Here is a 14,352-nt window from a genome sequence, read left to right on the forward strand (position 1 = left end):
ATAGTAATGCCACAAACCATGTTTTGGGTTTTTCGTTTATGTTTTGCTTTTGCCGCTGGGCTGCGCCGGGCTGTGTTATCTGTGGTATCCGTCGGCCAAGTGAAGTGCATGTTCTACTCTTCATGCCGCACGTGTTATTCCCTTTGATAGAAAGAGTGTCGCGAACTAACCTAGAATAATCTTCAATGACGTACAGTGTTCCCGATGCAATTTGACTGCTTGAGAAGCCCTCGCGCCGACAGATAAATGACGGCAGAGCAGACACCGCGGCATCCGATTCTTCGACACGAGTCTGCGCACGTGACTTTGTAGACTGCTATTTAGCCGCCTGTGCATTCTTCCACTTGATAGGGGAGCACATGTTCGCTCCAATAAGCTTGGTGTCATTTAAATCTACAGCGTCGTTTTTAGCTACGTGACAATATCGAAGATGCCTGGGGCCGAGGTGTGTCTGTAGCGCATTGCCAGCCTGAACAGACAAGCGAAATTGATAGGAACGAGATGACAGATCGACATACGCCAAACACCGTTCATTCTAAATGCAACCTGATAAAACTAAACAGGAACAGCTGATGTAGACAGAACGGGGCCCAGATATCACAAAGAACCGATTAACAAAGCCTCGCCAAAGGTGGCAGAAGTTCGAAAATTCCCCACATTTCCCCGAGGGGAAGAATGTGAAAGTGCGAATTCACGAGTTGAATTTGCGCGGTTCGGTAATGTTCGCGAAAGAGAGATCACACACACACACACAACTGCAAAGAAAGAAAGATGCATTTATTCACAGACACCTATTTGTGTTGTCGTTGTACTTGATTGCTAGAGCGGATCTCAGCTTTGTAATTTCGTATCAGTACTCCTTTAAGCAGGTGCATTAGCCCTTCTCACGCCCGATTCTTGGCCAATCCCCCACGTGGGTATGTGCCATGTCAGCGGACAGGCAGCGCGCGCCCATCTCCCCCCGTTGCCAAGGAAGACGAGGAGATTCCTGGCCAATCCCCCACGTGGGTATGTGTCATGTCAGCGGCCAGGCTGCGCGCGCCCATCTCCACGTGCGCGGACATCGCCGGTGGACGCCGGTTCAGGGTCGCTTAAGAAGTGCATTGCACCTAAAATAGGCGAGTTATAGCAGACATTGAGAACAAAAGATGATGGTTCTAGCTGTCTGAAGAACAAGAGAAAATATCCCACCATACGGTGTGCGGGTTGCCTCAGGTGAAATCAAGAAGGGAAAGCAGAGAGAATATATGAAGGGTATGACCTGTAGGTATGACGACAGAGAGGAGGGCATGACGTTGCCGGGGCAGCAGAACACTACTTACTTACTTTTTACGCCACTAGACGCAAAGAGGGCAGATCTTCCTATTTAGCTGCTGCAAATTTCGTCGTCGTTGTCGTCGTCACCATCATTAGAATAATAACAATAATCATCCTCATCGTCTCACTCAGGTCCACTGCAGGGCAAAGACCTCTCTCAGTGACCTCCAAACGCTCTATCCTGAGCTTTTCGAGTCCACAGTTTGCTCCCGAGTTCCCGTATTTCATCCCTCCGTCATGTTACTGACCTTGCCCTTCTAGACCCGTCTCTTGGAGTCCACTCTGTTACCCTACTTGTCCACCGGTTGTTGGATCGTTTCACTGTACGGCCAGGCCAAATTATTTTTTTATTCATTTGAAGTACGAAATCGTCCACTGTATTTTGTTCCTTGATTCAGGTTGCTGGTTTCCTGTCAATGAGTGTTATTTATAACATTACTTGTTCAATGGCCCGTTCAGCCTACCTGATTTAACTGCCTAGTTCTTCCATGGGGCAGCAAGCTTCTACTCCGTGTGTCATTCCCGGCAGTCTGCACTGGTTGTAGATTTGTCTTTTAGGTGACCGAGGTACCTTACTTTTCGTTATTTGGAGTGCTTGCCGAGTGCTCCACAACGCATGCCTATTCTGCTCAGGATTTGTATCTCGTGGTTGGGGCAGCAATAACCAAGTGTCCGAGGTAGTTATATTCTTTTACTTGCAGGTTTCCTTTCGTAAGCCGAAGAGATCATAGTTGGTATATTTATTTCGCATACTTTAAATTTATTATATGTATTTTTGCCACGCCACACGGACGTTCTTTTTAATGGCAGTTCCTCAGGCATTGTTTGCATGTGTCTGCAGCATCACTCAGCATGACAATGTCTTTAGAAAACCTGAGATGGCTCAAGTATTCCCCGTTTGTTATTTATGGTGTATTTTCTTAGTGAAGTTTTTTTTTCATGCTTCCTCCAGACAAGCTGTGAATAGTTTTGGCGAGATGGCGTCTGTGCGTCTTAACGCCTTGTAGATCGAAAATACAGCTTTTCTTGAGGAGGGCTATCCTCTCCGTAAATTCCTTATATATGTCATCTCGGTTTTTAAAGTACGTATCCTCTATTCCCTGTTCTTTTAGTGCTTGTAGAATTGCTGCGGTGAGTACAGAACAAAACGCTCCCTCATACTCTGAAAACCCTATGAAAATAGCTTTATTGTACTCTGCGGATTGCACTATCGCTTGTCGGCACGTGAGCCCTGTGTCCACGTGAGCACGGGCCCTTTGTCCCCTGCGTGCGGGTGACTGCGCATAGTGGGCGTGCTGCGATCATAGGAAGGCGAAGTGCGCGTCAAGCCGGCCCATGTGCAAATGGACCTGCAGCTGTAGAAAAGTGGTTCGCAGTGCGCACGCAGGCAAACGCGATAGGAGCTGCGGCCTTTGGCTGTGGACGGAAGTGACGGGGGGCGGTGAGCCAGAATCCTGCCTCCCGTGGACGAAGGAGCAACCCACGTCCACTGTGGACAATCTCCACCCGACGTCCGCAGAACTGGTCGAAGACACAACCGTGAGGGAAAAGCACCATGGCGTGACTTTGTGGACAAACAGTGCTTCATTTACCGCAATGCATTATATACACGCTTTAAGTGCACGTTTCGTGTACTACCGTAATAGTGCCCCCTAAGTTGCTTTATTTCTCCTTTTCGTGATGGATTTTCTGAATAAACCTGTGATTTGTTGTCATGATGGTCGGCGGTACTTCATCGGGCGGGTTTGGGCTCGCTAACACTTAGCGCTTGAAGCGGGTTCCTCCACAGTTGATTGACGACATGGATGTGATCCATTTGTGTACCCTTTCCTAAGCCGAGCGTGCTCTCTAGGTTGTTGGGAATCCAGGCTGTCACCTATGCGGCTAGCTATAACTTTGGTAAAAAATTGGCGCCAATCCACGCTGGTGGTCGGAAAGCAAAGCCTTAAACGACACCCACAACAAATACCCATGCGACGTAACTTGAATTAATACACACAGCTCTACAAATAGTGAAACTAGAGATTCTGCCAGGCCTTACCTGGAATTCGTGAGGGCGACGTCGGGAACGCAGCAGCAGCAGCGTCTCTGACGGCCGGGCTAGAGCGGGGGATGCTGCCGCTGTAGCCCGGCCGTTTCTCGGAAGAAAGATAAAAGAGAGACATCTTTGGAAGGGTGAGACAGAGGAACATAGCCATCTTGATGTGCTAGCTTGGGCTACAACACGGCGCGACAGAAGCGCAGACACCGAAACAATTCGGCATGTGATCGTACTGATTCCTATGTTTCGCGATGTAAACTTGTTAGTTTAGTAAGTTTTACTAGTGCGAGGAAGCTGAGGGATCTTTTATAATCGCTATTTATCAGAACCAGTCGCTACGTTCACCTTTTCTAATACCTCTTAAAGCACAACCGAATTGGTAATACCCAATTTATAAAACGAATTCCAATTTGTGGCAAGCAGTGCGCAAAAGGTAGCGTTTCTCTGGCGGCCAGATGTCTGTATGACGTTAGTACGTTTTGTTTTCCCGCCCCGTACACGAATCTTTAACGTATGTTTGCCGTACGACCACTCAATTCCTTTGGGTTCGGGTTGCAATAGAGGTGCTGTCGAACAAGTTAATCAAGCCGTGCTAAGGCACCGCTCAAAGGACGCAAAGCTGGACCGAAACAGGTCAAAACAACCGTCGCTGAAGCAGACCGCAAAGCCGATGGAAGGTTCCCGCCGACGCACCCTCTGGGGTGAGCACGGGCAACGCTTGGTAATAGCCCATTATCGCCGCCACCGCCGGCCAGTAGTGGGGAACGCTTTGTAAATTCGTTGCGCCATCTCCAGTGTGCTCCGTGTGTGAAACCCTCCGCCTCCTCTCCCACCACCCGTCAACGCCTCCAACCCGTTGGGAGTTTGTTGCCCCGCATGCCACGAAAGAACCGTTGGCTGGTAGAGCTAGAAAGCTTTGTTGAAAAGCTTGTAAACAACTACGAGTAGTCTGTTGGGTCGGCAATTCTTGAGTTCCTTGGGATTTCCCTTCTTATGAATGCCCATAATGTTGGCGCTCTTCCATGCTACGGCCACTTTGTGAGTCGTCAGGCATTCCGAAAATGGTACAGGTAGCTTTTCAAGTACAGCATATTCTCCCTGATTCAAAAGATTCGCTGTTATGCCATCGTCACTTGCAGCTTTTACTATTTTCATTCCTTTGAGAGCCTTTCCAAATTCTTCTTTAGTTACTAGTGTGACATCGCAAGTTGAGCTTGTGCTCTGAGCTGTGTCTCGTGGACTAACGTCGCTGGATTACAGCCTGGTGTAGATTCTTTCTGCTCCTTTTGGTATTTCGTCCAAGTTGAGCGTATGTTACCGTTCTCGGCTCTGAGTGCGTACATCCCGTCTTTACCGATGGGTAGCTTTCTCTTAGTTGCTTTCAAGCTTCCCCCTGTTTACAGCGTTCGCTCGATCACTGCGTCGTTGTATACACGAATTTTGCTTGCTTTACGTCTGTTAATCTGTCTCGGGAGCTCAGCTATGTCAGTTCGATCTGCCGTATTTTACACTTCCGTGTTCTTACGTTTGGAAAAATTAGTTACTTCGTTTTTTTAGTTCGTTTTCTGGTTTGTCCTTTACATGTTGTCTCTCTCGCAGCTGCTGCTGATTCACTCAGGGCTTGTGTTAAGTTGTCATTTAGCCTGTATACACTGACCTCATTCTGTTCTTTCACAAGCGGGAATTTATTTTGAAGAGTTATTTCAGACTCGTGCGATCTGGCTCTGGGTAATTCCATTCGGGGTGCCGGAGTTTTCATGAGTTTTCTTCTTTTTTGTGAGATTCAGCATTAGGAGACGTATGATGATCATATGGTCGCTGCTCTGAATCTTACTAAACACCTCCACGTCTTCAACGATACCTGAGTTGTCACTTAAAATGAAGCCCATTTAGGTGACAACCTCCCATGACCGACCAACTCAAATATCGGCCCTGTGTCCTTACGGCGGTGGTTGTACAACAAAGGTTCGTTCTGCCTTCCTGAGTTTAGGAGGACTGAGCCACTATTGCTAATCATTTCGGGTCAATGTAACAAAACACCGAAGCCTTGTTAAGAAACAGCAGTAACGCATATTGAGCTGACACCTATGACAAAAGCAAGCTCGCCAGAATCTGAAACAGCAATTACAGAAAAGAAAACCCAAGGAAGGCGCAAGGCTGATTTAGAAACAACGCTCGACTCTCTGTACCATAGCTACCGCAGCAGTGAAAACCTTATAATGGCTTGACAACCCCGTCACTACAATTTCTATAAGCATACGGGACTGGAATCATGTCATCGAGCTCGGAGCAGAATTTTGTTGTCGAAAGCGTCAGCTTGGCGGCGGTCGGCTGTCGTGGAAGCGGTGAGGCAGCGGATTCACCGCTGGAAGCAAAAGAGGTGCATCCTTTCAGTGCAGCTTATGAAGGAATGAATATGGCTAGGAAAACCAATATACTACGATTGCGGACAAATTGTAAAACCCCACAACGATTTTCTCGTGGGTGGGAGTGGGTGGGAGCCGTGTCGACCTGATGAAATTGAGCGTCCTTTGGAGCAACAGAGCCATAGCCACGCCTTCGTGCACACCGACAAAAGAAGCATTAGTTGTTCGCAGCTGCTGAGCCACACACCGAAGAAGGCGTCGCCATAGACAGGGAGGGTTAGGGCAAGCTCCAAGATGAGCTGAAGGTCGAGCAGCCAGTCACATTTGGCGCCACCGTTTCGCCCCGGTCGCCATACGAGGCAGCAGAGGCGTGGAGCGGCAGGGAAAATTTCGTTTCCTAAAGCGCCAACGAAGAAACGCGTTCCTTACTTGAAGACAGCGTGTATCAGATACGCACGTTTGACTTGTGACGCATCTCAGAGGTGTCGTAGACATTGCAAACAGACAATCCGTGCATACTGTTACGAGAAGCCCACCTGCCACTCAAGATGTTTGATGGACTGCGGGTCTCACTGCGCGATAATCGTCACGAGGCGAACACACTGGAGCAGTGCTGCGAGAGACGGCATCAGAAAAACGTGTTCAAGACACAGCGCCAGCTGGTGAAGCTGTTGAACCGCTAGAAGGTTCCGTGTGTTCTACAGCGTTTGTTTAAGGGGAGATACAAACGTTGCGGGTGCAGCAGGATGTTGAAGCTCCCGATGGGTATGCGCCACTCAATCACCATCACCGTGAAGACCGTGGCAGTAAAGTTGTCCTCCCCGCTAAGGGCAGCCATGGCCCAGGTCTGCCTTGCGTCGTTCTTCCGTAACAGTGCTTCCAAGCGACTTTTTCGCGAACCACAAAGATAGACCAAGCCATGCGGGCGGTTCATTTTTGCTTGCGCGAAGTTCTTTGGAACCTGCTGCCTTAGACGTTCAGTGTGATATTGAATCTGTTTGGTGCATGATTACCCTAGGCAATTGTTCTTCACTCGCTGTAAGTGCATTTTATGGACCCCCAACTACAATACACTTCAGTCGCTCAAGGATATTATCTCGGAAGTTTCAAGACAAACATTCATTCTTGCTGGTAATTTTAATATGCAGACACTTAGAATGGCGTTATGGTATATGTGTAAGAGGTGCTGGTTGCCGCGTAAACATAGAAATGAAAAATACAATCGACAACTATTGCCTTAATCAGTTTGTTACTTTAAAATAATAACGTTAATTAAAAATAATAACGTTCTTCACCTTGTGCTCTCAGGTTCAACTAGTTTGGTGAATAATGTCAATCTTATTCTAGGAATCAGCGACCATAAGGCTGTTGTTGAAGAAATCAAAAAAGAATATAAAAGCATCTCAAATAGTGCACCATGAAAGGTTTTTCTACTCAGTAGGGGTGACTGCACATAAATAGTCTAAAAGCTAGAAGACAATTTTCCGGTACGGCCTAACTTTAAGGGCAAGTTGTTAGCCCTCGTCGATATGTATATACCAGCAAAACAAGGAGGGCAGCTTTGTAAACACAAGAAGCTATGGATGTCGTCCATTATGTTGAGATTATTCACGAAAAGGTGACGGAGTTACGGTAAATTAAAGAAATCTGGAAGCAGTGACCACGTGAAAGAATTACAAGTTTTAACGGAGCCGTATAAATCAAGTGTGGAAAGCTCGAAAACGAAATATTTCGACGGGCCCAGCCATAAAATTAAAACTAATTCATTGTTCAGGGAAAAAAACCAGTGATAACACGCTACACAAGAGGAAAGGCAAGACAAGGACAGTCCCTGGACTTGACTGTCTTGCCTCTCTTCTTGTGTACCGTGTTTTCAGTGTTTTTTCTCTGAACATGATTCCTTTTCGTGATGACCATTAGAGATTGGAACCGGCTGCAATACAACCAAGTGTGCTGTATGAATGAGGGATTGTTATATTCCAGTGTGTAACCACCCTGATGTAACGCCTATTTTGGCAAAGCGGGACATTCACGGAATAATCAAAAAACCGGAATAAGGAATTTCTTGGTAATTTTTATGAGAAGCCGGATGGCAATGCAGATGCACCATGACCCGTGTTTCTTCACCAAGATCTCTTGGACCACCCAAGGTCTTCAGTATTCTCGAATGAAGGCATTCCGCAACTGTTAATGAATGTGTTTGTTAATTATACGGAGCTCGAACAGAAAGTCGCAATAATGTGTTTGCTCTATTCGCCGTGTGGTTCTACTGTGAGTAGAATGGCGGGTGCGTGTGGTCAGTAACAAAGAGCGGTGAGGATGACACGCAAAATAAACATTCTGCGCAAGTACTTCGGCATTTCTGGGACAAAGGAGTCTTTGACGCGACTTTGAAAGTTGGGACAATTTCTCAGGCAGTTGTTAAGGCTTCTGGGGAAACTGTAACTGGAGATTAAAAACTTTCGGCGACTCGGAAGGTTTCAAGGAAATTAAGTCAGAGTATTCAATGGTACACAATACGGTTGGTCTTGGATAAAGGAAATTACGGATCGAGGCACCAGGATGTCTTTCATTGGAAGTCAGAGAGGGTGCGTTAATCAGATCTCAAATTCATGTCTAAACCTTAAAACAAAGCACCACTTAGAACGTAACAGACACAGAACCATAGGAGGAGCGCTTATCTCAACTGAAGTATAGTCAGGAAAGCGCAGCTAAAATTAATCTGCTGAAGCTAAAATTTATCTGCTTTAACTTCTGCGCGAAGAACGAAAAAAACGCTGCTTATTGTGCTGGCAAGGTCGTGTGGTTGAGGCCATTAAGAGCGCAATGTTCGCAGCAAGAGTCGTCTACAAAGCATAGATTGCGGTTTTGTCCAGGTAAATTTTTTTGTTGCGGCAATCATTCATGACGCCAGACTTGTTCAACAAGTCCAAACTCAAGGTGATCGTTGTTAGATTGCGGAAGCGCCCCAAACTCTGCTTGTAATATGTGTCCGCAAGCAAAACAATGACTGTACAAACCGCAAGCAGAAGTATGCAATTATCTTCAAGAACATGGAAATTTACATGCTTCTGTGCCAGTTAAGCTTCACTTTGCGGCCAAGGGGGATTTAAAAGCAAAACTTAAAAAAGACACTGTTGCTCCTGTGTCAATGAAACCCAGTGTTAAGTTGCCGGGAAACAACACTGCCACAGTGTTTTTTAGCATACGCAAAGGTAAATCAGATGAGAGTTTTTGGTGAGAGGCATATTACATGATGCTTTGGGCTGCGTCCTTACCTGCACCAGCTGTTCTGCCTAATTTTCCGGCTTGGGTGAGCAACGCCAAGGTAAGTGTGAACGTCGCTGTGGTGTGCTCGACGGCGTTAGACTGCGGCCATGATTCGGCGAATGACGGAGTGGCGTTGGTTGGGGCCCCGGGGACCCAAAACGGTTGCTGGTGGGAGTCGTGGCGAAGACATTGAGGCGAATGCACATGGCCTTGTTCTTCTTGTCGTGGCTTGCGACGGTGACGGCGACGAGATGTGTGTCCCGGCAGGTCACAATGGAAGCAGCTGGCGCGGCCACGTTCCTTGTCATTGCAGCATTGCTTGTACGCGTTATATTACAAGTAGGCATGCGTTGCAGGCTGCGGATGCTCAGACAAGTGCTCGAGGTCACAATGGTTTATTACCGATTCGGACAAAATAGGGAGCCGCGGGCTTTTACTGCCAACGCAAAAGTTTGCACCGCGGAATTCGGCGCTCGAACGCGTGAGAGTGTTTGTCTACACATTGTGAATCCCGGAACTGCCAGTATGGCGAGTTGACATAAAGGCTCCAAGTCACTTGATGTCGTGGCATTTCCTCGCGGGCAATGCGTCATACGGTTCTAGCTCTCTGAATTGGTTGACATAAGCCTTGCTTCATTGTCAACGTTTGCCAAATGACCTAGCATAGGTGTTTAAGGCGGATCTTGAAGGCTTAGAAGGTGCGAAGACGCGGGCCGGTGTCCCATGGAAAGTTAAACTTTTCGCGGCCGATTAGAAAGTGTTATACATCTTGGGTGATTCCTTTTAACAAAATTCCAACGATATCTTACTCTGACATTCGCATGTCGGCTACTCTACAAAGCTTCGCACGTCTTCTATAGGTCGTGGACTCATTATGTTAAGCACTTACAAATAGTGGCTATGTAGCCGGAGCACCACCTGCTTCTCTTGTACACCCACACGTCCGCAAATCTTGTAAATATATATATTTCCCGTAACAAGGCCATCTCCGAGAGCTGCAGTGGTTTCGGGTTGTCTATGTTTGTTAGAAGCTTGTTTTGGGCGCGACCTGGCAGTGTATTGCGGGTTAAGGATTGGAGCGCGCAACATAGAAGTCTATAGTAGAGGGTGCGTCGGGGGGGGGGGGGGCTGTTTTCTCGGTATAGGGTGTAGGGGTTGTATGTGGGAAGTAGAACGGGCTGTACAGAAGGGTTATTTGATTAGGAGCTGGGAGAGGAGATGATCGTCGTTTAACAAATAGTTTTGTATGGGGCGAAACAGTCTATAAGCAGTTGCGGTGCTAGTGGGCTTATCGCTTTACATGGAGCGGGTTATAGTCTTAGTAGATTTAGTGCTGACGGTGGCTTGTAGGATGAGAATAAATTGTGCGCATTCATGATGTGTGTGTTTTGTCTTCACCGGCGGATCTTCGTGTTAGCAGTGCAATGCGTGTTTTCAGCTTCCTTTTGTGGTTTTGGCGGTGGCATGGAGTGTAACCAAATCATACACTTATGCTCCAATGGCTCCGTCATGTTTGACGTTTGTAGGGTGAAGTAGATTGGATTGGATTAGATCGGAAAAAAGTTCATTTGGGCATGCGAATAAAGTCATATTGCTAGGTCGCCATGACTTGGCCTCAGTCGTCACGGCAGATGTAGCCAACCCGGCTAGGGGCCCTCCACACCCCCTAACCGGGTCGCCGGGTTCGCCGTGCCTGGCCAGTGCCACGATGACTCGCTGGACAGCCTGGAGTTGAAGATTTTGATCTTCAGTCCACACCGCGTCCTCGAACGCAGGAGGCGTCTTTGTGTTTGATTCGTCCGGGTATGCGATGCAATCCCAGGTGATGTGCTCGAGTCTTCCTGGGGCTTTGCGACACACCCTACAGTTGGAATCAAGGTATGCCTCCGTGGGCGTCTTGTGGTAAAGCTGGGTGCTCGGGACCGTCTTTGTTTGGAGTTGCCTATAGATGACCGCTTGCTCCCTGCTCAATCCTTTGCAGGAAGGCGGGAGCGTGCGCCTGGAAAGTCGATATTCCTGAGTAATGTCTTTGTTATTAATCATTCGGTGTGCTGCGCCGCAAAGGACCTCCAACAATTATGCGCCGCGGTTACTGATTTGGCGATCACGATCGTGTGCGGGTTTTTTGTGACACTCAGCACGTGCCGACACTGTCCATGCATGTGCCGCAAACAACCTGATTCTATCAGGATTTGTTGTCTTTGCAGCAGTTTCTCGGTTGCGGGTAAACCCTGCCTCTGGAGAAGTTTCTGACGGCTTGCCTGGAAACAATTTGAATCTCTAATACACGATGCAGTTTTCGTTCATTAATTTCCTGTGTACCTCTATGTTTGTGCTTGTTCATTTAGCTGGTTTACACTACTGTATCTTATATTCCTCAGATTAGTGTTGTTCAAACACACTACATAGTATCTCCCAGTGACCTCTCTGGATTGATAGGGAGGCCAGGTAAGTTCAATGAATATTTGTTTGATTAATACCTTAAAATATTATGATATATTACCTTTTTTTTGGTTGCACGCTGAACACGTACGGAGCTATCTGTAAAAACGCGGAACTTACCCAAAACACAAACTGGTCCATTGAAGTGTTGCGAAGGAAAACCAGGTAAAATGGTATTTATTGTTTTTTTGTTGGTTTCCTAAACGTTTTAAACTTGTCAGCAGTCTGAATCGGCTTGCGACCCTATGTTAGCATCATTGGGTGTAAGAAAAAAGATATGCATATGACCGCCTATTATGGCAAGCTGGATATGAATGCCCTTAAAAGATACAAAATTAAGACCGCAGAACAACGGTAGACTGGTCTGCTCAGGTACACACCAAAGCCAGAATTCAGAGCCGTCTGGATGGACGAAGCTTCCTTGAGGATACCGGGAATACAAGGCTGTGGGAAGGAGACCGGCCAAGCCTTCTACCCTTCAGAACCCATCTGGGGAATCAAATAAATTCACCGCCCTCCCTCTCTCTACCTACCTACCTACCTACCTACCTACCTAACCACCTACCTACCTAGCCACCTACATACCCACCCACGCACCTACCTACCTACCTACCTACCCAACCACCCACCCACCCACCTGTCTGTCTGTCTGTCTGTCTGTCTGTCTGTCTGTCTGTCTGTCTGTCTGTCTGTCTGTCTGTCTGTCTATGCGTGTGCGACATGATAAGTGTCACATGCTATGGAGCGAACAATCAGGCCTCTTTGTCCACCAGTATAGCAGGCCGTAGATATCACCTGCTAAGCCCACACGGAATGTCTCGGTCGCCATTTAAGACTACTCTTGCCACAAATTGCTGAAATGTTTTTAAGCCAATACATAAAAGATATTTGTCAGCAAAAACCAATTTCACATATCAACGCGCCTAACATATCTTGACGAATAAACGAAAGCCTACAATTTATTCCAAAATCCAGGTAAACCTTCAAGTACTTGGATGTGCAAAGGCAAACAAAATGGCAGGGTATCTGCTCCTTTCTTTGAAAATGGCGACGAAAGAAGATAGTCGACTGGGGCCCCTGCCAAGTGAATGCCTCCATTCGCTTTCCCGCTCACCTCTCGTGCTGTACCTCTCCCGTCTTGTTCCTCCCAAGATAACACGCTGGAGGTTTAGTCGTCAATTTAAATTTACCGCACTCCAATGCTCCAAGTGGAGTGCCTGGATGCCAGCACCGCCATACGGCGGAGTCACGCGTGAATACAGCACCTTACTGTAACGTTTACAGGACCAAGTTGCCCCACTCCACGAGCGTTCCAAGTGTGGAACCTATCCTGCCGAAGCTGTGATCGCTTTCGCCGTTTGATTTCTGAAATACCGCCAAGAGCTATAGAACCCCGGGAAACAGCAGGCGGCGGTTTATGCAGTTATGCAACACGTCATTTGCTATCGCAAAAACCAAGCATTCGTGAGCTTTTTAATGAAGCAACACTGCAAATATCACTTATGTATTGATTTTCTGCTTTTTATTTGCGCAATGTCTTGTTCTTGTTCAACAATGTTGACAAGTATGAACAATGACACCGGACTTTGACGTTTAGACTTGGCAGTGGGTATATACAACTAAAGCACAGCTTCTCTTTCACTTTGACCAGGTGGCTAAATCAAAGCACAGACAGATAGACAGACAGACAGATATACAAAAAGGTCTGCGTCTAAGTAGCTCAGGAAAGACTATCGTCTTTAAAAACTTTTCCTAGTTTTGTACAGGTAATATATTGACAAAAACATTATTCGATATTCCAAGAGCCCGGTTAGAATAAGGCATCCATGAAAACACAATATGCCCCCTTCATGTTTCTCAGGTTTTTAACTTTCAATTACGTCCCTTCGTGAGAGCAGACAAGGTGATAGAAATGTGCCGCCGAATGTTTAGGCCGCGGTTCAAGCAGTCTCGACTGGCATGTATGAATCTCTTCGTTGATGATGCACTCAGTTATTGGGGCTGATATATTCATACAAATATATTGCAGGCATTACCGCTGTGGCTCCGTGATATTCATGCCTGTACGTGACATTATAATTATTGCATGCAGTGTGGAAGCGAAGCCGTATCCTGCCCGTGCGTTCGCTTCTTCTGATGTCTTGGCTCGACACCTTAATTAAAATGCACTTCCAGAATTTTGTAACTCTGTCTTTAAACAGGGATAAACACAAAAAGTAGTACCTAAAAGCGTGAGTTTACTGACTTCTTTGTGGAGCATGATAGCACGGCGCTATTTTTTTTCTCCCTTGTACTTCTTGTCCGGTTTTTGCTCAGTTTTAATTAGAAAAAAAGCGCCAAAAGGAGGCAATTCTGCATGCACACGGCGTATGCACTGCAGAGGAAAAGAACAACGCTTTGCTATGAATTTTCTTCGCTCTCCGCTTTGGCTACGGCAAATCTCCAGTGAGCATAATAAAAGCAGTGAGCAGTGAGCATGAACATAGCACTTAAGAAACATTTTGGGCCCACCGTAATTACTGATGACACGGTGCCACAGAAATTGCCATTCCACGTGTTCCGTGAACAACTCGAGTAGACCACTACATTTATTGGGGAAGAATCAGAATCGCGGTCAGTATTGCACGTCTGCACCACTGGGATTTTGTTTTCACGTTATTGTCAGAAGACGTATAACAGGCCGGTGTAAGACCCGCTGTTTTCCCAACGTACGACGACGAAGGAGAGTGTTTGGGAGGGAGCCTTGGAAAGCTCTCTGAAGGACGCCTGATATCTTTTAAGTGCATCGGTCATCATCTACTGTGGTCCGTATGACTTGTGTTCTGCCGCGAAATAACCATTTCTTCTAATCACTTAACATTGTTATTTCTTTACCGCGGCGTGTCCTTCGTAAAGCATATAGTTCCCCTCGGCCAA

This window comes from Haemaphysalis longicornis, unplaced genomic scaffold, assembly GCF_048455015.1.
Source record: "Haemaphysalis longicornis isolate Haplotype H1 unplaced genomic scaffold, Haemaphysalis longicornis Haplotype H1 scaffold_4, whole genome shotgun sequence".
In the NCBI taxonomy this organism is placed as follows: domain Eukaryota; kingdom Metazoa; phylum Arthropoda; class Arachnida; order Ixodida; family Ixodidae; genus Haemaphysalis; species Haemaphysalis longicornis.